The sequence below is a fragment of the Hemitrygon akajei genome, chromosome 8, assembly GCF_048418815.1.
Source record: "Hemitrygon akajei chromosome 8, sHemAka1.3, whole genome shotgun sequence".
Lineage (NCBI taxonomy): Eukaryota > Metazoa > Chordata > Chondrichthyes > Myliobatiformes > Dasyatidae > Hemitrygon > Hemitrygon akajei.
The window spans coordinates 136,488,296-136,514,825 of record NC_133131.1 but is presented as its reverse complement, the minus strand read 5'-3'; the positions used below and the strand labels follow the sequence as shown (position 1 = coordinate 136,514,825).

Below are 26,530 nucleotides of genomic sequence, written 5' to 3'. Positions count from 1 at the left end.
TCCGAAGCTTACAATATTTAATTTTTGCACTCTAGACTTCAAATTTTCAAAAAAACTTTCGATTTTTAAAAATTTCATATAAATTATTTGTGAAAAATCTCATACTTTAAAAATATAATCAAGTTGTGGATGGTACAAGCATGCAAGTGACAAGTTTAATCACATTAAACTTCATAATCAAATTTGAATGTAAGACAAGAACTAAAGCTGCAGAGACATGATTCGAAAGCACACAGAAAAAATTCGAAACTGCTATTCATTTACCTTAGGGACTGAAACTTGGATTTACTTTTTTGATGCCTGAAAGAAAAACTTGAAAAGCAATGTGTCTCAAATAATGGAATGTACAGCGAAACAAAATTGTGAAAGCATTGCCAACCTATCTATCTCACTTCCAAACAGTAGTTACCAGCTGAAAAGAGATGGATCTGGAATCCTGACTGGTTCAATCCTTAAGCAAAGAAAAACACAGATAGCAGCTGTGATTGGGGTTGTGTCATAGAAATTAATGAGCAAACTTGTTAGCTTCATCATCTGGATCTGACTGTAAATATTGATGCTGAATGTTTTTATGTCTGAAAGAAAGAGTGCTTTGGATGACTTCAGGATCTCCCAAAAATTGTTTACAGCTAATGAAATGCCTTTGAGGTCTTATGTAGGAACCATGGTAATCAACTTGCTTATAAAAAGCTTATATTTTTGTTACATAAAAAGCTAACTTTTTTAAATAATGAAGTTGGTGAAGGATACTGGGGATGATCAGGGATAATGTGAGCAAACTCTTTCAGTTACTTGAGAAGACGCAATGTGGTTTGGTTTACTGTTTCAGTCCAGTAATAGAATCTCGGATTGTGGAGGACTTCCTGAACATTCTATAGCATTTTATTTTTGAATTGCTGTAATAAGACTTGAACCCACAGACACTTGACTCAGAAACAGGCCCATTAGTTTCTATTTTCTCAGCAATGGAGGACTGATAATGTACACGTCTCTATATACAGAACTGGGTTTATTCATATGCTTTGAATGATTGTTGACTGGATTAATTTAAAATTTAGTGTTTATTGTTGAGTAGGGTCCCTGGATTAATTTAAAATTTAGTGTTTATTGTTGAGTAGGGTCCAGAAAACTAACTGCACTTCTGCAATTTATTTGAAATAGTTGTTTAAAGGAACAAGACTGGCAGGATCATACATTCCATTGCTGTTCTGGTAAAGCAATGTAGGAGCAAAACCTGTCCGAACTTGCACTAATTTTACTGATTATTGTGTTGTTGCACTGAAGACTATAGTTAGGATCTCTGCTTGAAGTCAAAGGTTTCTTTTTGTTTCATCTGGCACTCTACATTTTTTTCTTCTTTTGTGTTGTAATTACATTCTATTTCTGAGAATTCAGCAAGACTCAGATTCCTGGACACATTGAGCAAGTTGGATACTTAATTAAGGATTATTTTCTTTTGTCTGGTGTAATAATAACTGATGTTATCTCATTAGTAATATCTTGTCATATGTTTTTAATCAAGATAGAAAACAATCAAAGGGATATGCAAAAATATGTAGTCAATGAAAAAAAGGTACTGAAAATTGTGCAGAGGATCAATTTAAATAAAATATTATATAATTTAAATTATTTTTAGAATTCCCTACTGTCTAATCCTTAAAATAATATATATATGTGCATTGAGTGCACCATAATGAGATAGAGAAGGACTTCAAATATAAAAAGTATGGACACTGCATTTCCACTGCATTTTAAATAGTTGTCTATCACTATAAAATTCATTTATGAAAGGTGCTCATTACCAGAAATAGTAATTTCATTAAACTTAATCATTTTATATCAATCAGCATTTCAGTACTTGAAAGAACTCTGTCCCATTTTAAACTTCCAACTTTAAATCTCTTAAATAAGGAGCTTTATTAGTAAACATAGAATAATGAGGAAATTAATGGAAATAAAATTTGTAAAGCTCACTTGATCTGAGCTCACATTCTCAGTTACTGAAAGGGATGACCTGAAAGTGGTGGAATCATTGGTTGAGATAATCTGAAAGTTCTGGACAGGACTGTAACAAAGTAAATATAAAACTTTTTTAATGAATGGAGTAAGAGGGAAAGCAGAAATTATAAACTAATTGGCCCGGTATCCATCACCAAGACATTACTGAAGACCTTTGTTAAGTATGGGAAAAAACAGCAATTAAAAATCATGATATAAATAGATAGGGTCAACTATAACAATAGGTGTAAATTTTAATCAGTAGAATAGTTTCCTGGAAGCAAGCTCCAAGTTAAATTACCCTCCTCCCCCCACTATAGTTTTAGTGATTATGTTTTAAACAAAATCTGAGAATACCTCAGTTTTTACAATTAAATCTCATAGAGTCTTAGGATCACAGAAAGACACATGGACTCTGCACTGGCAATTACACATTTACACTAACCTTACATTTCTTTCCATTTTCTATTCTTCCTACGTAGTAGCTAAACTCCCCAGATTCTCCCACTCCCTTATACACACTAAGGGCTGGCCAACTAACCTACCAATCATTATGCCTTTGGTGAGGCTGTGCCAGAGCTATATTCCGTCCACACTCTTGTACAGGTCAGAATGCTGACTCATGATAGAGAACGACCTTGCCAAACTGTTGTCATTCCACACCATGAGCCTCTGGAAGATCCTCCGTATTTTCTGACCAAGAAAGCTCTCCTATCACGCCCTACTCCTTCAGTGTCACCAAGAGGACATGGCCGTCATGAGGAAACATTGGAGACGGATTGGGCACATGATGAGAAGATTTGCCAACTCCATCATCAAGACAGCACTTCATTGGACCGCTGAAGGAAATGCGGGAGACCAAAGACAACTCAGCGCTGTACTGGAGAGGCAGAAGAAGGACCTCTTCTGGGTTAGGTGTGAGCTGTACGAAAGGGACTGAGGGAGACCAATATTCTTGCAGGCAGGTTTACTAGAGCTGTTAGGAGTGGTTTAAACTAATATGTCAGGGGGACTGGAACCAGTGTGATAGAGCTGAGGATGAGGCAGCAGGTTTACAAGTAGATGATGTAATATGTAATATGAATGTAAGGAAGTACAAGCCAATGATTGGGTACAACTGCAGACAGAGCAAAGAATTAAATGGTACCACAGAGGCAAAATTCAAAAGGGTGAAGAATATAGGACCGAATGTGCAGTAGTTAAAAGCGTGTAGCATTCAGTATAAGGTGGACAAACTAGTGGCACAATCAGAGATTGCTCGGTATGGCATTGTGGGCATCACTGAGTCATGGCTGAAAGAAGGTCATAGTTGGGAGCTTAACATCAAGGAGTATACTTTGTATCGAAAAGACAGGCAGAAAGTCAAAGGCAGTGGTATGGCTCCATTGGTAACAGATGGAATTACATCTTTAGAAAGAGGTGACATAGGGCCAGAGAATGTCAAATCTTTGCCGGTGGAGTTAAGAAACTGCAAGGGTAAAAAAGACATTAAAAGGTATGTAAAAGAAAATCAGGTTGGTGCCGGATCATAAGAGAGGGAATTAGTTGAATACCTAAGAGATGGCTTTTTAGAGCAGCTTGTGCTTGAGCCTACTCGGGGAAAGGCTATCTTAGATTGGGTGTTGTGTAATAACCCAGATCTTATGAGGGAGCTTAATGTAAAGGAACCCTTAGCAGGCAGTGATCATAATATGTTTAAATTCATACTGCAATTTGAGAGGGAGAAGCATAACTCACATGTATCAGTATCGCAATGGAATAAAGGGAATTACAGAGACATGAGAGAGGAGCTTGCCCAGGTGGATTGGAAGGGAATACTGCTGGAGATGATGGCAGATGATGGCTGAAGTTTCTGGGACTGAAACTCAAGGTGCAGGATAGATGTGTCTCACAGAAAAAGTTTCAAATGGCAGGGGTAGGCAACTGTGGCTGACAAGGGAAGTTAAGGACTGCATAAAAGGGCAAATAAGGTAGCAAAAGTAAATGGGAAGTTGGATGATTGGGAAGCTTTTAAAATCCAACAAAAGGCAACTAAAGAAGCTATAAGAAGGGAAAAGATGAAATATGAGGGCAAACTAGCCAATAATATAAAGCAGGATACTAAAAGTTTTTTTCCGTTATGTAAGTAGTAAAAGGGGAGGTGAGAGTTGATAACAGACCACAAGAAAATGACGCTGGTGAGGTAGTAATGGGGGATTAAGAAATGGCAGATGAACTTAAAGGTACTTTGCAGTAGTTTTCACTGCAGAAGACACTAGCAGTATGCCAAAGGTCAGTGGATGTCAGGGAGCAGGAGTGATTACCATTGCTATTAGAAAGGAAAAAGCACTAGGCAAACTCAAAGGTCTTAAGGTGAATAAGTCACCTGGATCAGTGGGTCTACATCCCAGAGTCCTGACAGGGGTTGCTGATGAGATAGTAGATGCATTGGTTATGATCTTGCAAGAATCACTTGATTCTGGCATGCTCCTGGAGGACTGGAAGATTGCAAATGTCACTCCACTCTTTAAGAAGGGAGGAAGGCAAAAGAAAGGAAATTATAAACCAGATAGTTTAACCTCAGTAGTTGGGAAAGTGTTGGAGTCTATTATTAAGGATGAGGTTTTGGGGTATTTGATAAAATAAGTCAAAGTCAGCATGGTTCCTGTAAAGTGAAATCTTGCCTGACAAATCTGTCAGAGTTCTTTGAGGAAGTGACCAGCAGGGTGGACAAAAGAGAGGCAGTGGATGTCACTTACTTGGATTTTCAGAAGGCATTTGATAAGGTGCCACACATGAGGCTGCTTAACTAGATAAAATCCTATGGCATTACAGGAAAGATACTGGCATGGATAGCGGAATGGCTGACAGGCAGGAGGCAGCAAGTGGGAATAAACGGGCTTTTCTAGTTGGTTCCTCAGGGGTCAGTATTGGGACTGCTACTCTTCACAGTGTTTGTCAGTGATTTGGATAATGGAATTGATGGCTCTGTGGCTAAGCTTGCGGATGTTATGAAGATTGGTGGAGAGATATGTAGTGTTGAGGAAGCAATGGAATTACAGCAGGACTTGGACAAATTGGAAGAATGGGCAAAAATGTGGCAGATGGAATACAGTGTTGGGAAATGTATGATAATACATTTTGGTAAAAGGAACAATCGTGCAGACTATTATCTAAATGGAGAGAAGGTTCAAATATGCAGGACTCCCAAAAGGTTAATTTACAGGCTGAGCCTGTGATAAAGAAGGCAAATGCAATGTTGGCATTTATTTCAAGGAGAATAGAATATAAGAGCAAGGAGATAATGCTGAGGCTTTATAAAACACAAGTCAGGCTGCACTTGAAGTATTGTCAACAGTTTTGGGCCCCATATCTCGGAAAAGATGTGTTGTCATTGGAGAGAGTCCAGAGGAGGTTCACAAGGATGATTCCAGGAATGAAGGAGTTAATATATGAGGAACTTTTGGCAGCTTTGGGACTGTACTCACTGGAATTTAGAAGAATGTGAAGGGATCCCATTGAAACCTACCGAATGTTGAAAGGACTGGATAGGTGGATGTGGAGAGAATTGAGGGGTAACCTTTTAGAATAGAGATAAGGAGCATTTTTTTTTCCAGCCAGGGAGCAGTGAATCTGTGGAATGCTCCGCCACAGACTGCAGTGGAGTTCAAGTCAGTGGGTATACCTAAAGCGGAAATTGATAGTTTCTTGATCGGTCAGAGCATCAAAGGATATGGTGAGAATACAGATGTATGGGGTTGAGTGGGATCTGGGATCAGCCATGATGGAATGGCAGAACAGGCTTGATGGGCTCAATGGCCTAATTCTGCTCCCCTGTCTTATGGTCTATGGTCTAAATAAGGACCCAGAACCACACCCGTGGCACAATTGAGAAGATGGCCAAGGACAGACAGAGATGGAGGACCTTCATTGCTGCTCTAAAAAGCCAGTGGTGTGTCAGACAGTAGCTAAATAAACATTATATCTTTGGGACATGGGAGGAATCCAGAGGAGGTTCACGCACTGATAGTGAGTGCATGAACTGTAAGTGAATGGTACAGTCAAAACTAAACATTGGTTAGTAAAAAAATCATATGATTTCTTAGGGGTGGTTCAAGTAATTAAAGAAATACTCACCTACTATTTGTAAAGTAATCTGGCCTTATCTCCGATTGGAAAGATTGGAGAAAGACAAATATCAAAGTCACAGTCAAAGTTGAGTTTATTGCCATCTGTACAAATACAGGCATGCACAGGTGCACCATCACAGGTATGTAACATCAGATATACAAGAAAAATATAAATTACACATTATATTTTGAATATAGTATTTTTATTTTTATTGTATTATAATAAGTATTTTTTTCAAAATGAACATACTTCGAACAAAAGGAACAAAGTGCATTGTAGTGCAAAGTGGTTGAAATGTTTTATGTGTCATTATTTATTACTTAGAGATTTCAGCACAGAACAGACCCTACTGGCCCTTCAAGTTGCTTCACTCAGCAACCCATTGATTTAAGCTTAACCTCATCACGAGACAATTTACAATGACCAACTAACCTGCTAACCAGCACAATCCGGAGAACCCGGAGGAAACCCACTCGCACGTGGGTAGGAACATATAACTTGGTTACAGAGGACACTGGAATTGAACACTGAGTTGCAATAGTGTCGCGTTAACTGCCATGTCATCGTGGCGCCCCAAGCACACTGAAGCAGTGATTAGGGTTGTGCAGGATGGTTCAAGAGCCAAATGGCCAAAAAGAACAAGCACAAGGAAACCATGCACTCAGGAAATGTAATTGCATCATTATTTGCTGTGCACTTTAGACACGCTGTGGAATGTCAGGCAGTTAAACAACCTTGTTGATTGGCTGGCACCAATGTAATCTAACACAGACGCATGGTTAAACATCTTGTGTCAACAATCAGTTAGTGTTCAGTAAGTGAACAATTTTGAAGTGTTGTAAATAGCTCAGAATCCCAATTTATTTATATGTTATAAGAATAGGATCCTATAGCTTTATGGGAACATAGAATCATAAAGTGATTGTAGCACAGAAAGAGCAGCACATGCAAAATGCTGGAGGAACTCAGCAGACCATGCTTTGGCCCAAAACCCTTTGAATTTCCAGCATCTGCATATTTTCTCTTATTTGTGGCCAGAAAGAAGCCACTTGGCCCATTGTATCTCTACAAACTTGCACCTGTTTAGCATACTCTTTCCACTCTCAGCCTCTTCTATGTAGTCTTGCCAAAGTTTCCTCACCTTTTATTAATCCAGTATCCTATTGAAGGGTACAACAGAACTTACCTCCACCAGATCTGCAAACTGTCTTTTCCAGATTCCAACCACCTGGAGCCTAAAATGACTCCTGAGGCCTTGGCCCGAAACATTAGCTCTTTATTCCTCTCCATAGATGCTGCCTGACCTGCTGAGTTCCTCCAGCATTTTGTGTATGTTACTTTTAGTATTTCCAGCATCTGCAGAATCTCTTGAGCATAAGTATATTTTCCTCTGTGTCACTATTAATTCTCTTCCCAGAATTTTATACACTTTGGTTCTCTAACCCATACAGTTGGAATCTCCTACTACCTACTCTGCCCAGACGCCCTGATATTTTATACTGTATATTGTGTACAATACGGTGGGCTCTTGAATTCACAATCTACTAGCAATCTTACACTTTATTGTTTACCTGCACTACACTATTTTTGGTAGCTGTTACATTTTATTCTGCATTTGATCTGAATGAACAGTATGCAAGATGTGTTTTTCATTGCATCTCAGTACACGTAACAATAATAAGCCAATTCCAACTCAATTGGAGGAAATCCAAAAATACATTCACTCGGTTTAACTTCAGGGTAAGAGAGTTGTCCCATCATTAGAATCAGAATCAGGTTTATTATCACCAGCATGTGACCAAATTAGATGATTAGATGTGTGTTCTCTGCAATTTAGATCTTACTGAACCACATAGGACCTAGAGGAGGCATCACAGGCAGTTGAGGTTTTTTCACTGGTAACTGACCTCAAAAAAGGAGATATAGTTAGAGGATTAGAGGGCTGTCATTTTGATCTGAGATACATTGGAACTAAATCATATAGGGTGGTGAATCTCTTAAGTTCTCTACACTAGAGGGTTGTGAAGGTTATGTCACAGGGAATTTTAAAGAGAAACTGAATAAATTTTTGAATGTTCAGAAATTCAGATATGAGGAACCAGCACAGAAGAGGAGATGAGACTTGAGGCTGATAATTCATAATCAAATTGAAAGGTGTTTCAGACTTAAGTGGCCTACTTCACCTCCTCTCAAACTGCCATGTCAGTTTCAATGACCTTTCGACCCATACTCTCTGATCCCTGTGCTCCTGCACCCATCGTGGACCTGGAAATTACTTGCTGGACCAGAAAAACAATTGTACTAAAAAATTATCCCAGATCCAGCTTAGAAACTCCTCACCCTCTATGCCCTCAACACTATTGCCATCCTAATTTAAAATGAGTAATTAATATTTCTTATAATAATTAACCTTTGACACTTCAGAATTTGCGGTTATTCACTGATTATTTATGTTGCTGTGTCTCTCCCCCTCATTTCTAAGATCAAGCAATGTAATATTCTCTCTACTTTTTCTTAGCTCTAACTAAACGGGTCCTGATTTGACCCTTACATAACATGCTCTCCTCCAGCTCTGTAATCAACACAGCTACATCTCCTACTTTCTTTCCTCCTGTCCTCCCTAAACACTTTGTGTGCCCTTAAAGGCACTTGCATTCCCTATCACTATTGCTCCCACATGTTCATCCTCTTCTCTGTGCAACTGAGCCATTTACATTGACATATTCCTGACACTGGTCACACTCCTACTATGTCCTGTATATACTATGTATTATATACAATAATATATAATATTATTGTAATATAGCATTGCATTAATAACATAGTATATAGTATTATATACTGTGTATGTAAGTTATCTTATGTATTTATATTTATTATGTGTTTTTAGTATTATTATTGTGTTCTTTATCTTCTGTGTTTTTTTTGTGCTACATCAATTCTTTCATTCTCCTCACACTTGTTTAAAGGAATTGACATTAAACAATCTTGAACCTTGGATTGAATCTTGACTTCTCTGAGGAACATTAACCCTAAGAGTATCCAAAAGGAAAAAAAAATATTTGAGAGTGGGATTGATGCAGAGGATTCCTGCTCCCACAAGTCTGTCTCGTGGTCACTGCATACATACTTCATTTGCACCAATGGCACACGGTTGGAAAAGAAGCCAAGGTGATTTTCCCATGGATCTTATCAGTAAAGCCCTCATGTATAACAAAACCCATCCACTGTTGATCTCTAATGACCACTGTGTACAAAATAATCAACATAGTGTTACTTGTATTTACATAATTGCCTAATATAATCATAAGTTTTCCAGTCATAACTACAAACAATTATACTTGTAGTTGTATCAGAAACTCATTCTTTCGACAAATTATAAACCAAAACAGCAGCCATTAGAAGTGTTTTCTTTAAATTACCTCTTCATACAGTTGGTCTACAGTATATCACAAGTATATCATGTTATATCACAAGTTCTGGTTTAAGATGGGGCCTGTGATGCCCAGCCATTACTTATCAGTGCCAAAAAACAAAACAAAGCAAACTACTATACACCTTATTAATAACAGTTATTAAAAACAATCAACATTGACAATGCTAACAATGGAGAGGCGGGCAAAGGGTGATCAATGCAAGTGGAGTCGGGGTTGAAGCAGAGTCAAGACAGAGTCGTGGCATCTCCAAGAGCAAGGAAACTGCCGATGTCTGATTGATTTAAGCAGCGGGCTGAATTGGAAAGGTCGGGTATGGGCCGAATCATGTTGGTGGAGTTTAGGCCCCAGATAAGAACGAGGAACAACCTGATGTTTAGACGATTTAAGTGCCAGGCCAGATTGAAAAGGGCGGGGTGTTGGGACCGGAGGCAAGGTGAGGGCCAGTTCAGCTCGCTGTTCCACCACACTTACGCAGCTCTATGCTGAACTCCAGTACAGGTTGCAGTGATGGCCGGCTTCGCATCTGTGGTCTTGTAACGTTTACTCGACCTGCTCCAGCTGCAATGATGTCTGGCTTCACGTCTTTCATAAAGCTCCAGTTCTGAATGCTATTTGTTTACTTTTGTTGTTTAAAAGAGTTGTTTCTTTTTCTCTCTCTGCACATTTGATAGCCTTTTTTAATAGGCTCTGCTGAGGTTTCTTTCTTTTGTGGCTGCCCTTCAGGAGACGAATCTCAAGGTTGTATAATGTAAACATACTTCGATAATAAATGTACTTTGAACTTTTTTTTGAACTTTCAAGTAGTACAGTATTTGAAAGATGGACTTGGAGTGTTCATATGTTATAGCTGGTTAGCTACAGGCAAGATTTAGTTTTGGCACTGAGGCTTTGCAAAAACAACCCCTTACTTATTCACTATAAATAAACTTTCTGTTAAGTTTACAGCATAGCAGCATGAGGTTAGTGCACAAGTGGACACATATAATTGCTGTTTCATTGTTTTACTGAATGCTGTTGGTCCCAATGATTTATTTCCTTTTCTATTTTCTATATACACTCTCATCCCACCCAAAATATACACTCAACACCAAGCATTTTTTGATACCTTACACAGGTACCTGTTCTTCTCATACGTTACGCACCAGCAGCAGTAGATATGAAATTGAGTCAAGTTTTTATAAATTAACAATGAAAATTTATTAACCTCTACTCAAAAACATAGAAAAGTAAACAAACGACTAACTTAAACGGAAGTTAACAGTGTTACGTGTCTATAGTTATCAAACAGTCGAGCTTAGAGAGGATTCTTAACAGGGCTTATTCAAGCACAGTCTTAAAGTGGTAGTTTAAAAAGTCCGAGTGATTTATGAAATAATTGAGAGGAGAGACTTCTCGAACCAGCAATGATCTGAGCCTTGACAATCTTTCTTCCTTCACAGAATGCTCCTGCTGAGTATCCTCCACCATGTTCTGTTTCTATTTGTGGAAACTTTTAAAAATTTAATTAACAAAAATGTTTCATATTTTGATCAACTCTCTTATATCTTTACTTAGACTTATTTGTCATGAGGGGATTGATGAATACAGATTAATTTTCCAGCCTCTGCAATCTTCCTCTGCATCTTGTTGATCAAACTTTTATACAGCCTTTTCAAGGTCTTAACATCCTTCCTATAGTGTGGTGTCTATGCTCTAGCTGAGGCCTAACCAGTGATTTATAAAGGTTTATTAAAATGTCCTTGCTTTTCTGTTTTATGAATGGAGCAGGTGCATAGAGGTAAATAGGAAACTGGTTAAAATTCTCCTCTGCACTTGAAAGGCAGAGATGTTTATATTGCTTTATAACACCAGTCATTAATCATTCAATACAATTCACACACAATGAATTACTTTGACCTGCAAACAACTGAACAAATAAAATACAGCACAATCTTAACTTTAATGCCTGAAATTTAGCTGTTAATCACTTAACTGACCCAACTAATTTATGCTGAGCACATTTCAAAATTTTTGATTAGACTCCGAAATCATCAGCTAAATTTAGCAATGGTGTTCATGTTTTGTAAAAACTCATCATTGTGATCAAATTAATTCAGAATATTAATGTAATCCTGATGCTGGTATTCCTTACAACCGAAGAACATCCCAATATCATATGTTGAATTTTATATTTTTTATAGAGTTATAGATTATATTTGGGAAATATGTTGGCTATATTTAATTCAACCTCTCTCAAAGTCATGTTTTGTATTTTGAACAGCATTCTTCAACTGATTAAAGAAGACACAGCAGACGCTGGGATCTGAAGCTGATAACAAACTGCTTTAGGTACACAGCAGGTCAGGGAACTTCTGTGGAAGGACACATTGTTTATCATTTCCTTCTATGGATGCTGCCTGACCCACTGAGTTCCTCCATCAGCCTGTTTTATGCATCATTTTTCATTTGCCTGCAGTCATTCCTTGACTGTGCTAAGATATGACAACTATTATTAGCATTAATTACAAAATAATCTCTCCAGACATGTTGTAACATGAGTTTAAAAGAATCAATAAAGTGATAAGAAGCATCAAATAGAAGCATTTTGTTCACAAATTAGTATCTTTTCTTTCTAATTCTTCTTCTTCTGCCTTTCAACTCACAAGTGAGCATAGGTCATCAACAACATCTTTCCAGATCAACCTGTCTTGTGCACGTTTCTTCAGCTGTGACCATGTCATTCCCACTCTCCTGGCGTCAGTTAACACTTCCCTCCTCCATGTGGACTTGGGCCTACCTCGATTTCACTTGCCCTGAGGATTCCATGTGAGAGCTTGTCTGGTGATACTGTTTGGGGGCTTCCTCAATGTGTGTCCTATCCAGCACCACTTCCTTCTCCTGATCTCTGCCTCAATTGGTGTCCAGTTGGTCCTTTGCCATGATTCTGTATTGTTCACATAGTCTGTCCATGTTAGCCCCAAAATCTGACGTAGGCATTTGTTGATGAAGGTCTGGATCTTTCTGATTATTCCAGATGTCTTTCTAATTGCCCTAGTATTATTTCTGAATGAGAAGGTAGTGTAGTGGGTGGTTTGTTTTGCATAAATCTTCCAACTCCATTATTATGATCCTCTGTCAACCCTATCTCACTTATTTATATTCAACATGATCAATTTAAAACTATTATCCTTCTCTGTACTCTTTCTGTGTTAAGGCCCCTCTAGCCTTCCTCTCCAGTGTTTTTTCTACTGCTCATTACGCTGTTGGCATTTAGGGCAGCAGCGAAGGTCCTCTATGTCTGGTGGTGTTCAGGACTTCCTTCATCACATTAGTAGCTCAGTCCGTGCTACTGTCAGTCATGCAAGTCCCGGAAGACACTCAGGAATGCCACTGCACTCAGATGTAGATGGATTCTTCATTGCTGTTTCTGGAACAGTTTACTTTTATCAGTCAGGGTTGTTAGCCCCAGAATCTAGAGGACTGGTGGACCACTCTTAGTCTGGCCTCTACCCTTTGACCTGTTTGGTATGGGTGACACTACCAAGAGCCAAAGCGTAAAGCCTGGATTCCAGCCAACATTGCTCTCGGGGTTATTGAAGCATGTAAGCCTCCAAACCTAACCAAGGTTGAAGTTGTCTTGGATGGCACTCCACTATACACCTATAATATTCTAGTTTTGGTCTCCTACGGACCCTCAACATCAGTACCTATGCGCAAAACCTTCAAGTATCTTACCTCTTTGAATTTCTACCTTGGTGTTCTTCTTCACAATTTTTTTTACCATCCTATCCCTAACTTGTTGGTGATTTTCTTCATAAGACATGCTGCTAAAAACTTGGAATCAAAAGTAAACAGTGTAAAATCAAATTATGTTTCAGCTTAATCAGATTAAAATTCAGGTGTGTGAATTCATAATTCTGATCAGCATTGTTAGCTTATTTCATTGATGGAATCATTGTACCAAAGAAAGAAAAAATGTTGAGATTAACTGACATTAATATTGACCAACATGATTACTTTGCTCTTATTTACTAAATTCTTGCACTGGCAATTTACAGTAGTATGATAAATAGCCATACTACTGTAAATTGATTATGCAAGTGAGTTGTCATCTTCAAGGGTAAAAAAGAGACAGGGACTAAATCCTACATTTATTTATTAATGGTAGCATAGCATTTAGCATAATGCTTTATAGCAGCAGCAATTAGGCTTCAATTCTCATCACTGTCCATAAGAAGTTAATACGTTCTCTACGTGACAGTGTGGGTTTCTTATGGGTTCCCCAATTTCCTCCCACATTCCAAAGACGTACGGTTGGCCCATGCTATGTTGGCACCAGAAGTGTGGTGACACATGCGGGCTGCCCCTCGCACTTGCTCAGACTGTGTTGGTCACTGGTGCAAATGACGCATTTCATTGTATGGTTCGATAGTTCGACGTATATGTGACAAATAAATCTTATCTCTTCAAATTAGATATGAAACAGATGTAGAAAACCTATCGACCATACATGGACATATTGTAGTCTGTCTTTCTATGTGTGTAGTAATGTGATACTATTGGATAGGAGAGTCATTTGGTGTGACTGCAATACTCAGTCTGCAGCAAGACCTTGAAGCCTCAATATGTTTATAGATAAATGTTCTGCAAATGCAAATAAGCAAGAATATCCTTTAATGCACGCTATTTATACTATATTTAATCATTTAGTACAAAACATTTCAATAATGAAGCCGGCCAGGCAGCAGCTATGGAAAAGAGTGCAAATGACGTTTTGGGCAAAGACCTTTTGATAGGACTGGAGAAAAAAAGATGATGGGGAGAGACACAAGGTGATAGGTGAAAGCGGGATGATGAAGTAAAGAGCTGGGAAGTTGATTGGTGAAAGAGATACAGGGCTGGAGAAGGGGGAATTCGATAGGAGAGAACAGAAAGCCATGGAAGAAAGAAAAGGGGTAAGGAGCACCAGAGGGAGGTGATGGGCAGGCAAGGAGATAAGGTGAGAGAGGCAAAAGGGGATGGGAATGGTGAAGGGGGGGGGGGGGAGCCATTACTGGAAGTTTGAGAAATTGATGTTCATACCATCAGGTTGGAGGCTACCCAGACAGAATATAAGGTGTTGTTCCTCCAACCTGAGTGTGGCCTCATTGCGACAGTAGAGGAGGCCATTGATTGACATATCGGAATGGGAATGGGAAGTGGAATTAAAATGGGTGGCCACTGGGAGATCTCGTTTCTTCTGGCGAATAGAGCATAGGTGCTCGGCGAAACAGTCTCCCAATCTACGTCAGGCCTCAACAATATACAGCAGGTCAAACCCGGAGCACCAGACACAGTATATGATCCCAATAGAGTCACAGGTGAAGTGTCACCTCACCTGGAAGGACTATTTAGGGCCCTTGGTAGTATTGAGGGTGGAGGTGTGGGGGCAAGTGTAGCACTTGTTCTGCTTGCAAGGGTAAGTGCCAGGAGAGATATCAATGGGGAAGGATGAACGGACAAGGAAGTTGAGTAGGGTGCAATCCCTGTGGAAAGCAGAAAGTGGGGAAGGAGAGAAAGATGTGCTTGGTGGTGGGATCTCGTTGGAGATGGCAGAAGTTCTGGAGAATTATGTGCTAAACATAAAGGCTGGTGGGCTGGTAGGTGAGGACAAGAGGAACCCTATCCCTAGCAGGGTGGCAGGAGGATGGGGAAAGAGCAGACATCCATGAAATGGAAGAGATGCGGTTGAGGGAAGTGTTGATGGTGGACGAAGGAAAGCCCCTTTCTTTGAAAAAGGAGGCTATCTCCTTTGTTCTAGAATGAAAAGCCTCATCCTGAGAGCAGATGAGTGAAGACAGAGGAATTGAGAGAAGGGCATGGCATTTTCCAGCATCTTCAGATTTTCTCTTGTTTGTCAATAATGAAGCTACATCTGCACTGCTGCCCAATTATCATTTGGAAACCAAAGACACAAGAGATTGCAGATGCTGGAATCTGGAGCAGAGAACAAACTGCTGAAGGAATTCAGGGGGTTGTGCAGTATCGGCTGGGGGAAAGCACATTGCTTGACCTCCTGATTTCCTCTAGCAGCTGACTTTTTTTCAATGATGGATAGTCTGACCTTGATTATCAATCATATTAAGACACTATTGTTGCTTACATCATCAATTGATTTGTGTGAACAGTATGCAAGAAAAAATTTTCACTGTATCTTGGTACATGTGACAATAATAAATCAATACCAATATCAATCTCTATGCAGAGAAGTAAGGCCTGTGTTGGGTTGGTTGATGGATTTTCAATCTGAAAGCCCAGAGGACCTATTTGCTCTGCAGTTATGGAGTTTTAATTCCACTCTTTCTATCTATTTATTAATATATTCCAAGCTGAGATGTCAATGGTTTAACTGGCTTGGATTCCGCTGTGGTATGGAGGACTCTGGAATACAGTCCTGGAGATTGTAGAGGTTCTGATTCAGGGATCTTTATATGGGGCTGAGGAGTTGAATATTGCTCAAATAGAAGCCTGATTTGGAAAAACTTTAGCTTATTTTCCTTCAACAGCACACTTCCTTCCACAATCTGTCCTCAATTTAGTTTCTCAAGGTCGAGGGAAGCAAGCTTGTTATAATAAAAGTGAACAGGCTAAATCAGTTGTCATCAGCCTTCTTGAAATATTTACATATATTGCCAACCTTCCTCATGGAAGCCTCTTGTCATTTCTCTGAAGATTAAAAGAATAGGTGAAACCGTAAGACACAGGAGCAGAATAGACAATTTGGCCCATCCTGTGTACTCTGACATTTCTTCTCGGCTGATTCATTTTTCCTCTCGGCCCCAATCTCCTGCCTTCTCCCCGTATCCTTTCATGCCCTGACCAGTCAAGAATCTATCAAACTATGTCTAAAATATACATAAAGGCTTGGCCTCCACAGCAGCCTGTGTTAACGGATTCCACAGATTCACCACTCTCTGGCTAAAGAAATTCTGCTAATCTCTTTTCTAAAAGAACGCTCCTCCATTCTGAGTCTGTGTCCTCTGGTCTTAGACTCTCCCACCATAACTCTATCATAACCCTATCATGGCCTTTCACCATTTGATAGGTTTCCCTTAGGTCACCCCTCACTCTTCTGAATTCTAGTGAGTACAGGGCCAGAGCCATCAAACACTCTTCATATGACAAGCTGTTTAATCCTGGGATCATTTTTGTGAACCATCTCCAGTTTCAGCGCATCCTTTCTAAGATAAGGGGCCCAAAACTGCTCGCAATACTACAAGTGAGGCCTCACCAGTGCTTTATAAAGTCTCAACATAACATCCTTGCTTTTACATTCTAGTGCTCTTGAAATGAATGGTAAACATTGCATTTGCCTTCCTCACCACAGACTCAACCTAAAAATCAACCTTTAGGGAAACCTGCACAAGATCTGCCAACTCCCTTTGCGCCTCAGTTTTTGTATTTTCTCTCCATTTAGAAAATAGTCAATACTTTCATTTCTTCTAGCAAAGTGCATGACGATACACTCCTGACACTGTATTCCATCTGCCATATCTTTGTCCATTCTCCTAATCTGTCTAAATCCTTCTGTAGCTTCCCTATTACCTCAACACTACCTGTCCCTGCACCTATCTTTGTATCGTCTGCAAAATTTGGAACAAAGCCATCAATTCCGTCATCCAAATCATTGACATTTGAAGCAAAAAGAATCAGTCCCAACACAGACTACTGTGGAACACCACTAGTCACCAGCAGCCAACCAGAAAAGGCTCCCTGTATTCCCACTCTTTGCCTCCTGCCAATCAGCCACAGCTTTATCCATGCTAGAATATTTCCTGTAATACCATGGGCTTATAGCTTGTTAAACAGCCTCATGTGTGGCTGTTTAACAAGCTATAAGCCCATGGTATTACAGGAAATATTCTGAAAATCTGAAAATCCAAGTACATAGCAGCAATCAATTATTTTTTGTCTATCCTGCTTGTTACTTCTTCTAAGAATTCCAACAGATTTGTCAGGCAAGATTTTCCTTTGAGGAAACTATGCTGACTATAGCCTATTTATCATGTGCTTCCAAGTACGTAGAAACCACATTCTTAACAATCAACTCCAATATCTTCCCAACCACTGAGGTTCAACTAAATGGTCTAAATTTCCTTTCATCTGCCTCTTTCCCTTGTTAGAGTGGATGACATTTGCAGTTTTCCAGTCTTCCAGAATCATGCCAGAATCTAATGATTCTTGAAAGATAATTACGAAAGCCTCCACAATCTTTTCTGCAACCTCTTTTAGAACCCTGGGGTATACATAATCTGGTTCAGGAGAATTATCCACCTCCAGATCTTCAGTTTCCCAAGAACCTTTTCCATAGTGATGGTAACTTCACACTTTTCATTACTCCGGACATCTGGAACTTCTACCATACTGCTAGTGTCTCCCACAGCAAAGACTGATGCAAAATACTTATTCAGTTCATCTGCCATGTCTTTGTTCTCCTACTACTACTTCTCGAACATCATTTTCCAGCAGTCTGATTCATATACACTCTTGCCTCTCTTTTACACTTTATGTATCTGAAGAAATTTTGGGATCCTTTTCAATATTATCGGTTAGCTTACTTTGGTATTCCATCTTTACATTCTTAATGACTTTTTATTTGCCTTCTGATGGTATTTAAAAGCTTCCCAATCCTCAAACTTACCACTAATTTTTGCTCTAATTTATGTCCTCTCGTTTTTTTTTGTTGGCTTTCACTTCCCTTGTAGGCCACGGTTGTGTCACCTTGCCTTTAGAATACTTCTTCCTCTTTGAGATGTACCGATTCTATGCCTTCCAAATTGCTTCCAGAAATTCCAACCATTGCTGCTCTTCTGTTATCCCTACCAGTGTTCTTTTCCAATAAATTCTGGCCAACGCCTCTCTCAAGCCTCTGTAATTTCTTTAATCCATTGTAATACTGATACATCTAACTTTAGCTTCTCCTTCTTAAATTTCAGGCTGCATTTGATCATATTGTGATCACTCTCCCCTCAGGGTCCTATTACCTTGAGCTCGCTATTCAATTCCAGTTCATTGCATAACATCCAGTCCCATAGTTATCCCCTAATGGGCTCAACTACGAGCTGCTCTAAAAAGCCATCTCATAGGTACTCTAGAAATTTCCCCTCTTGGAATTCTGCACCAACCTGACTTTCCCAATCTACCTGCATATTGAAATCCCCCATTACTATTATAACATTGCCCTTTTGACATGCATTTTCTATCTCCCATTGTAATTTGTAGACCACATCCTTACAACTGTTTGCGGTCTGCATATAACTCCCATCAGAGTATTTTTTATCCTTGCTGTTCCTTAGCTCTATCCACAATGATTCAACACCTTCTGACCCTATGTCACCTCTTTCTAATGATTTAATTACATTTTTTACCAACAAAGCTATGCCACCCCACTCTGCCTTCCTGCCTGTCTCTCCTTGGACATTCAGCTCCCAGCTATAGTCTTCTGTCAGTCATGATCCAGTGATGTCTACAACATCATACTCGCCAATCTATAACTGTGCTTCTATTGGTTTTTAGAACTTTAAAATTATTAACTCTGACACAAGCTCTTCTCAACTGTTTTTAATTACTAACCTTCAGCCTTGTTTCAATTATGCAGTGAAATGAGCAACTGAAACCACTGGCCTCTCTGAGTTTTATCTATCTTTAAATATTTTAATATAATTGCTAACTCTCAACGGGCTTAACCAATAATGCTCCCTATATTAATCACTGATGACTATAATCAAGGCAACATTTCCTATCATTGGAATGCCTTCTGTTTTCATTCAAAGTCTCAGGTGAAGGACTTTAGGCAGTTCTTTTAAATTATGAAAGCTCAAAATTAATTTTGTAAGATTTGTATTTTTAAAGCTCTCATACAATTTGACAAATCATTTCCCAAACCTAGCAGCAATTCTTATTCAGAGCTATTAACAGTTGTCTGCATTTCCACAACTAACTGGTCTGTGATGTAAATCTGTAAGGGCAAAATTGGGTGAACACTTTTTACCTATTAACAAATACTTCCTTAACTAAACAAATCATTATATCTCGATGACAAACCAAGTATTTTCAGGAAAGGCATGTAAGCAAGAGACAATAGCTGTCACTAGATTATTTTAACCTCTCACTCATTTATGTATCCAATTTCCTTTTAAGATATTGACTTTTCTGCTGTTACTTCTTTTTAAAAAAGCCTAGACACAACATTTGTTTATAGAGTTTAATACCTGAGGATTACTTGTACCGTTTTGATGATGTTGGTGATTGACGGGGCTCCATTTCCTGGATTTTCTGAGACAAACATATAAACTTCGAAATCATGGCACCCCCTTCAGTCGATGCTACTGCTAGATCCTTGAGCTTCATATTATTGTTGGACTCTGGACCATCATTCTGCGTTCCAAGTTTTAAGGGCAATTTCCATTTTTAATGAGATCTCAGAACACTGAGATGGTCCAGAGTCCAACAATAAAATGGAATCCAAGGATCTAGCGTTAGTCAGATCTAAGCTTAATTACATATTATAATTGGCACCCTATTCATGGAAGCAATGGCTTAGGGATTTTGCTTCTGTGTGTTGAGATTTTGCTTATGACACATTAAAAGCAGCTGTGATTGGGGGTTAAAGTTGCAGATGCTGGAAACCTAAAATAAATAGAGCAGGTGCTGGATCATTATTGACCAAAAACTCCACTTTGAAGCTATTCTGAAAAATATAAAGGACGAGTTCCCCAAACTGTATCTGGTTTTGCCAAGTGGATTAAACCGTATCGTGAACATCAAATGCAATATACTTGATTGGGGAAAAAGTATAAGTGAATCATTGCTTGGGAGGAGTATTTATATCCCTGGATGATGGGAAGTGGAGAAGTAAAGGGATAGTTGTCCATCTCCCATTGCTGTGAGGGAAAGTGCCCTGAAGAGTGGAGTGAGCACTAGTGAGGATTAAAGAGTGACGATGGAAGAGTAAACCAGGGTGATATGGAGCAGTAGAAGCACTTGCCACCTTGTAATGGAGAAAGGGAGGAACAGATTCAGCTGACAGAATCATGAAGAAGGTGGTGGAAATCACATCCTTTGACTGAGGGCTGGTGGTTTGGAGGATGAGGGTAAAGGCAACCTCTCTTTCGTATAAATGGAATGAAAGGGGTCCAAGAAGTAGAACAAAAACCGTTGAAATCCTTCTCAATGATAATGGATGGAAACTGTAGTCAAATAGAAAGGAAGACATCTCAGAAATACTTCTGTAGAAGATGTCGTCATCAGAACAGGTATAATGGATTTGGGGAAACTAGATGAAAGGAGTGATACCTTTACAATAAATGGGGTGGGAAGGAATCAGGATATCTATGGAGACTATGTACTTGTAAAAGACATTAGTTGTTAATCCATCTCCTGACATGCAGGTAGAAATGTTGAGAAAGGGAAGAGAGAAAAATAGATCAGATAAAACTGAGATCAGGATGCAAGTTGGCAACAAAGGTGATGGAACATTTGAGCTTAGCACCACCAGAGCAGTTACCAATTTAGTGGACAAAGAAGTAAGGCAGGGGACTGAAAGAAGAACACACCCATATATTTCATAAAGGAATAGTCTTGACTTGGAGCCAGCTGGAGTCCCATAGCTACATCTATGATATGAGAAGAGTCAACGGAGAAATTGTTCAGTGTGAGAACAAGTTCAATGAGGTGTGATGGTGCAGACTGACAATTTGGGTGTCTGTTCAAGGAAAAAGCAAAGGGCTCTCAGGCTACCTGGGTGAGGAATGGAGATTTAGAGGAACTGAAGTTCCATGCCAAAAATGAGCCAGTTGGGACCAGGAAACTGGAAGCTGTCAAAATGACAGGAAATCCTTGCCAGATTTCGAAGCTCAAGCTGAGCAGCCAGAGGAAGCAAGCTGAAAACCAACATCCTTTACATGTAGAAATGAACGGAGCATGAAATCCTATTTATAGCCATTTCTATGCTGGTTTTTATCTCAGACAGTATAAAGTTCATGCATTCATTCTAATTCTAATAAGTGACTTGAAATATAACTTAAATATTGTGGATGTGGAAAACTGAAATGAATACAAAAAGTGTTGAAAATATGCAGCAAGATGGGTAACAGGATTAAAGTTTTAGATCAATGACCTTCAGAAAGTAAGAGAAACACAGATTTTAAAATGTAAGGAAAGGAAGAGGAGGAAAGAACAAAAGGAAATATCCATGATGTATCATGGATATCCATGGTAGGCAAAACAGATTAAATGACATCAGCACTGATAATGCAAAAAACCTGGGGGTGACAAATGCAGAATGGTTATCTGAGTTTACCAAATGGAATTTGAAATTTGGAAGGAATGCCACAAATTTGGAATGAAGTACTGGAATTTTCGTTGACTCAAATTGTGAACTCAATCTTGAGTCTGGATGGGTGTGAAACCTTTCTGGAAGATGATACTGTTCCTTAGATTTACATCGAGCTTTGTGGAAGACCAGCAGAGAGATCAGAACATTCACAGGGTTCTAGAGTAGAAATTCCCAAAGATTTGCAACATTCAGTATTATGAAATTTATCCTCATTTATTTGCAAAATGTTTGATCCCTTTCCCCGAGACAATACTCGCCCCTCAACTGTACGTTGAGGAAATAGGCTTGCAGTATATATATATAGAGGTAGAAGACCAAGGAAGTCAGGATGACTGCTTGTAGAATACTGGTTCTGCCACAACTGGAGGAGTGTGTATGGGCACTACACCTCAGGAAACATAGTAATCTATGAAAAAGGATCTAGTAATTTCCCGGCATATATAACATCTATGGACTCCAGTCGCTCCAACAGTTCCACGACCATCTGAACAGTATACATCTGAACATTCAATTTATGATGGAGATGGAGAAGAATGGTTGCCTCCTGTTCCTGGACGTTCTAATATGACAGAAACTCTACAGTAGCTTCAGATATGATGTCTATCAGAAACCCACTCACACGGACTTACATCTCAACAATAACAGCCACCATCACACCTCCCAACAAAGTCTGGTTCTTTCTACTTTGATTAACCATGTAAAAACCATTTTGGACCAGGAGAGGTTCCCTGAGGAAATAAGATTATCATGCACGACATTCCTAATGAATGGCTACGACATGAAGAAAATCAATCAGGCCCTTAAAAGGGCCGATGGAAAAACCAGGTAGCCTAACAGTGAGGAGGAACCTGTCACTACCACCTGTCTTCCCTATACTTGCACGGTTTCTAGAAGCATTGCCAGGATCCTGAAGAAATTCTGAATTATTATCATCCACAAACCCATAAGGAAGCTCAAATCACAGCTTATGTGGTTCAAGGATGACCTGGGATTCAAGTCGTCTCAAGTCGGCACTTACAGGAATCCCTGGGAACACAGAGCAGCTAGATGTGACACACAGTGGAAACCTGCATCAAGGAGCACAGGAGATGTATCTGCTTGGGTGGCCAAATAATGGTAGCAGAATATTGCACTTGCATTGGCCATTGGATTGACTTTGATGGCACAAAACTACTGCGCTGTGCCAATGGCTTTTGGTATTGCTTAGTAAAGCAAGCCATTGAAAAAACAAGAGGAAAAGAACTTTAACAAAGTTGAAGGTCTCACTCTGAGTAAGAACTGGAATCCGATTGAATACAAGGTGGGACAGCTGAAACCTGATTGGATGAGGGCTAACCAATCAGGAGGGACGGTCTATGGGGGGAGGGTATAAATACCACCAGACTAGACATGCCTAGGCATCATCCCCGATGAAGATGGCAGAGTTGGTCATTAAAATGTTTGTTATAATTGATACCTGTACCCAGCTAGAAGAGTTAATAGAAATCTATAGTTAAGAGTACAGAATATTTTAAAATGGTTCTACTAATGGTGGATGTTAGTAGACTGAAGAAGCTAGATTTGTTGTCTTTGGAACAGAGGAGCTTTTGAGGCAATATCATAGAGGTATTAAAAATCCAGAAGATCATAAACAGAATGGATAGGGATAAACTGTTAAGGTTAATGGAAAGGGTGATTAGAAATACTGTAAAATTGAACTAGGAATGAAGAATGAAAGTACGTAATTGGACCAAAAGTGACATGACAAAGAGTTTTATGCAACAGGCGGTTAAGATTTGGAATTCTCCTGGGGTGAGAGTGACAGGGGATTCATTTGTGGTGTTCCAAATGAGCTGGTTAAGAATCTGAAAGGAAAAAAAATTACAGAATGACGAGGAGAGGGGAGGAGTAAGATCAGCTGATAAATGGTTCCAATTTCCAATCAAAATTGGATTCCAAGGTTTCTTCCAGTCTATGCGAGAAACACACATTTGCTGATCAAGCCTGCTTTTTCCAGTTTGGTCTTATGACAAAAATAAAACAAGTATTACTTTTGTCCCATCTCTTTCCTGCTTTAATTTGTACCTTATAACTATTCTCTTAGACATCTCCTGTGCTCCATCCAATCTGATTAATTTTATTTCCAAAGTACATTGAAAACTTTTAGAAAGAAGCATTATAAATGCAATTTCCCACTCTTGTCCATTACATGCCCATTCTAACACAGGACTATTGCTCAATACTTAGTGTAAATTAATCATTTAATCAGCAATTATTGTTTTATATGTGCTGACTAAAGATTTTGTGCAACTTTCTATATTTTGCGACACCTTGATGCACCATGATTCAGTGGTGGAGGCAGATACACTAGTGAAATTTAAGAGACCACTAGACAGGTATATGGAGGAATTTAAGGTGGCGGTTATATGGGAGGCAGGGTTTAAGGGTCGGAACAAAATTGTGCTGCATCGTTCTATGTCTATATGGTAGCAGCTCAATGTATAAAAGCATGCATACATGGTCAAGAGGTTCAGTTGTTGATCAGACCAAGCATCAGATTGGAGAAGAAATGTGATCTAAGTCACATTGACTGTAGAATGATTGCTGGTGCCAGACAGGGTGGTTTGAATATCTCAGAATCCACTGATCTCCTGGGATTTTCATGCAGAATAGTCTCTGGAATTGACAGAGAATTGTGCAAAAATCAAAAAGTCATCCAGTGAGGCAGTTCTGTGGGTGAAAATGCCTTGTTTTTGAGAGAGGCCAAACAAGAATGGCCAGACTGGGTCAAGCTAACAAGAAAGTGACAGTAATTTGAATAGCCACGCGTTACAACTGTAGTGTTCAGAAGAGCACCTCTGCACAGACAACACGTTGAACCTTGACACAGGAGGGCTACAGCAGGAGAAGAACATGAACATACACTCGGTATCCACTTTACCAAGTACAGGAGTGATGCACCATCAATAACTCACTCTGAGACGTAAGAAGCGAGATATCGGCTTTTATTGACTGGAAGAATGAACAACACTACATCCTGGGGAATGAGGCTGGGCATCAGGCCTCAATCGCCTTTATACAGGGGTCTGTGGGAGGAGCCACAGGAGCAGTCCAGACAGGTATATGTAGTTCACCACAAGGAGGTACATAATAAAGTGGTTACTGAGTGTAGTATGACCCTAAGATGAAGTTCCAACTATCTGCTCCAGCACTGTTTCCTATCACTAACCCTCCCAGACCTCGCTTCATAACATCTACTACTAAAATATAATTCCCAATTTTAATTCTGATTACTCCATGACTCACCTGACACACCTTTCACTGTACACTTTCTGCAAACTTCATGTCATGAAAATTCTACTGTCTCTTTCATTAGCTCACACCAACTGCTGTTTACCATAACAACCTACACACCTTAATTTGCAAGTGTGGCAATACCTGAGTTTTAAATTCACATTCATGATTTCAAATTGCTCCATGCCTTTGGCCATACTTGCTTCTGCCACCCTTTTGAAACATTCTACCAAATAAAGTTGATCACTTGTATTCTGTGTTCTTCTTTTTAGACTTCTTGCAAATCTTCCTCAATTGAATTATGCCACTACTGGCAGCAAAGGCCCTCAGCTATGAATCAGAATCAGGTTTATTATCATTGACTTGATATGTCATGAAGTTTTCAAGCATTTGTGCAAAGACATAAGATTACTATAAATTTAAAAATAAATAAACAGTGCAGTAAAAAAGTGAATAATGAAAAAGTGTTCATGGGTTGCTCAAAAATTTGATGGTGGAGGAGAAAAAGCTGCTCCTAAATGGTTGAGTGTGAGACTTCAGGCTCCTGTACCCCCTTCCTGATGGTAGTAACAAGAAGAGGACATGTCCCGGATGATGAGGATTCTTAATGATGGATGCTGCCTTCTTGAGGCATTGTCCATAGAAGATGTATTCAAGGGTGGTGAACATTATGCCTGTGACAGAGTTGTCTGAGCCCATAACCTTAGGCAGCCTCTTGCGATCCTGTGTATCAGAGCTTCCTTGACAGGTTGTGATGCAACCTGTCAGAATGTTCTCCACTGTATACCTATGAGAATTTTCAGGAGTCTTCGGTGACATCTGAGAAACAATCCATGAAGTGGGATATACTTCTGAAACAAATCTTTACAACAGAGCATTCAAATTATCCTTTGGTCATCAAAGTCCTGAGAAGACAGACATTGAATGTGCAACACTCAGAACACAATGGCACCATAAGTGTGAAGGATTTTGCAGAAGCTTCATAAAATGGCCAGGTTGAGAGATTTTTTGTTAATGTATATATGTTTTCAAGGGTGTAAAGCAAAAATTGAAAAAGATGCCATTGAACATGGAGGTGGGCAAAATGGACTTCTTGGACATCCATATCAAATTTTGATAGGAAGGTAAAACTATTATGCACATTAGAAATGAACTGGCAAGACACATAGGACTCTGCTTTACACAAGGACAAACAATTGAGGAGCTGGTATTGGTAACCTAGTGGACTACAATTGCCATAATATTCATTTATTGCTTCGTTGGCTATAATAGCAAGAAAGTTTCAGATCTCCTCCATACTACCTGGTCTTTAATGATGGAGCTGAATGTCTCTACTTATTTTGAAATAAGTCATGAA

At 39.3% G+C, this 26,530-nt stretch overlaps 1 protein-coding gene across 3 annotated transcripts in view; it reads right to left on the bottom strand.

Annotated features, from left to right (window-relative positions):
• The window catches only part of acbd5a (acyl-CoA binding domain containing 5a), a 97,275-nt gene that overhangs the window by 61,615 nt on the left and 9,130 nt on the right, over window positions 1–26,530 (bottom strand). The window contains exon 1 of one of the 3 annotated variants that reach the window (XM_073054703.1): window positions 10,017–10,041. The exons of the other annotated variants lie outside the window; for them this stretch is intronic. The gene's annotated coding sequence lies outside the window, so the exon portion shown is untranslated. Of the gene's footprint in view, window positions 1–10,016; window positions 10,042–26,530 lie in introns of those variants that run through there. 3 annotated transcript variants of the gene reach the window in all.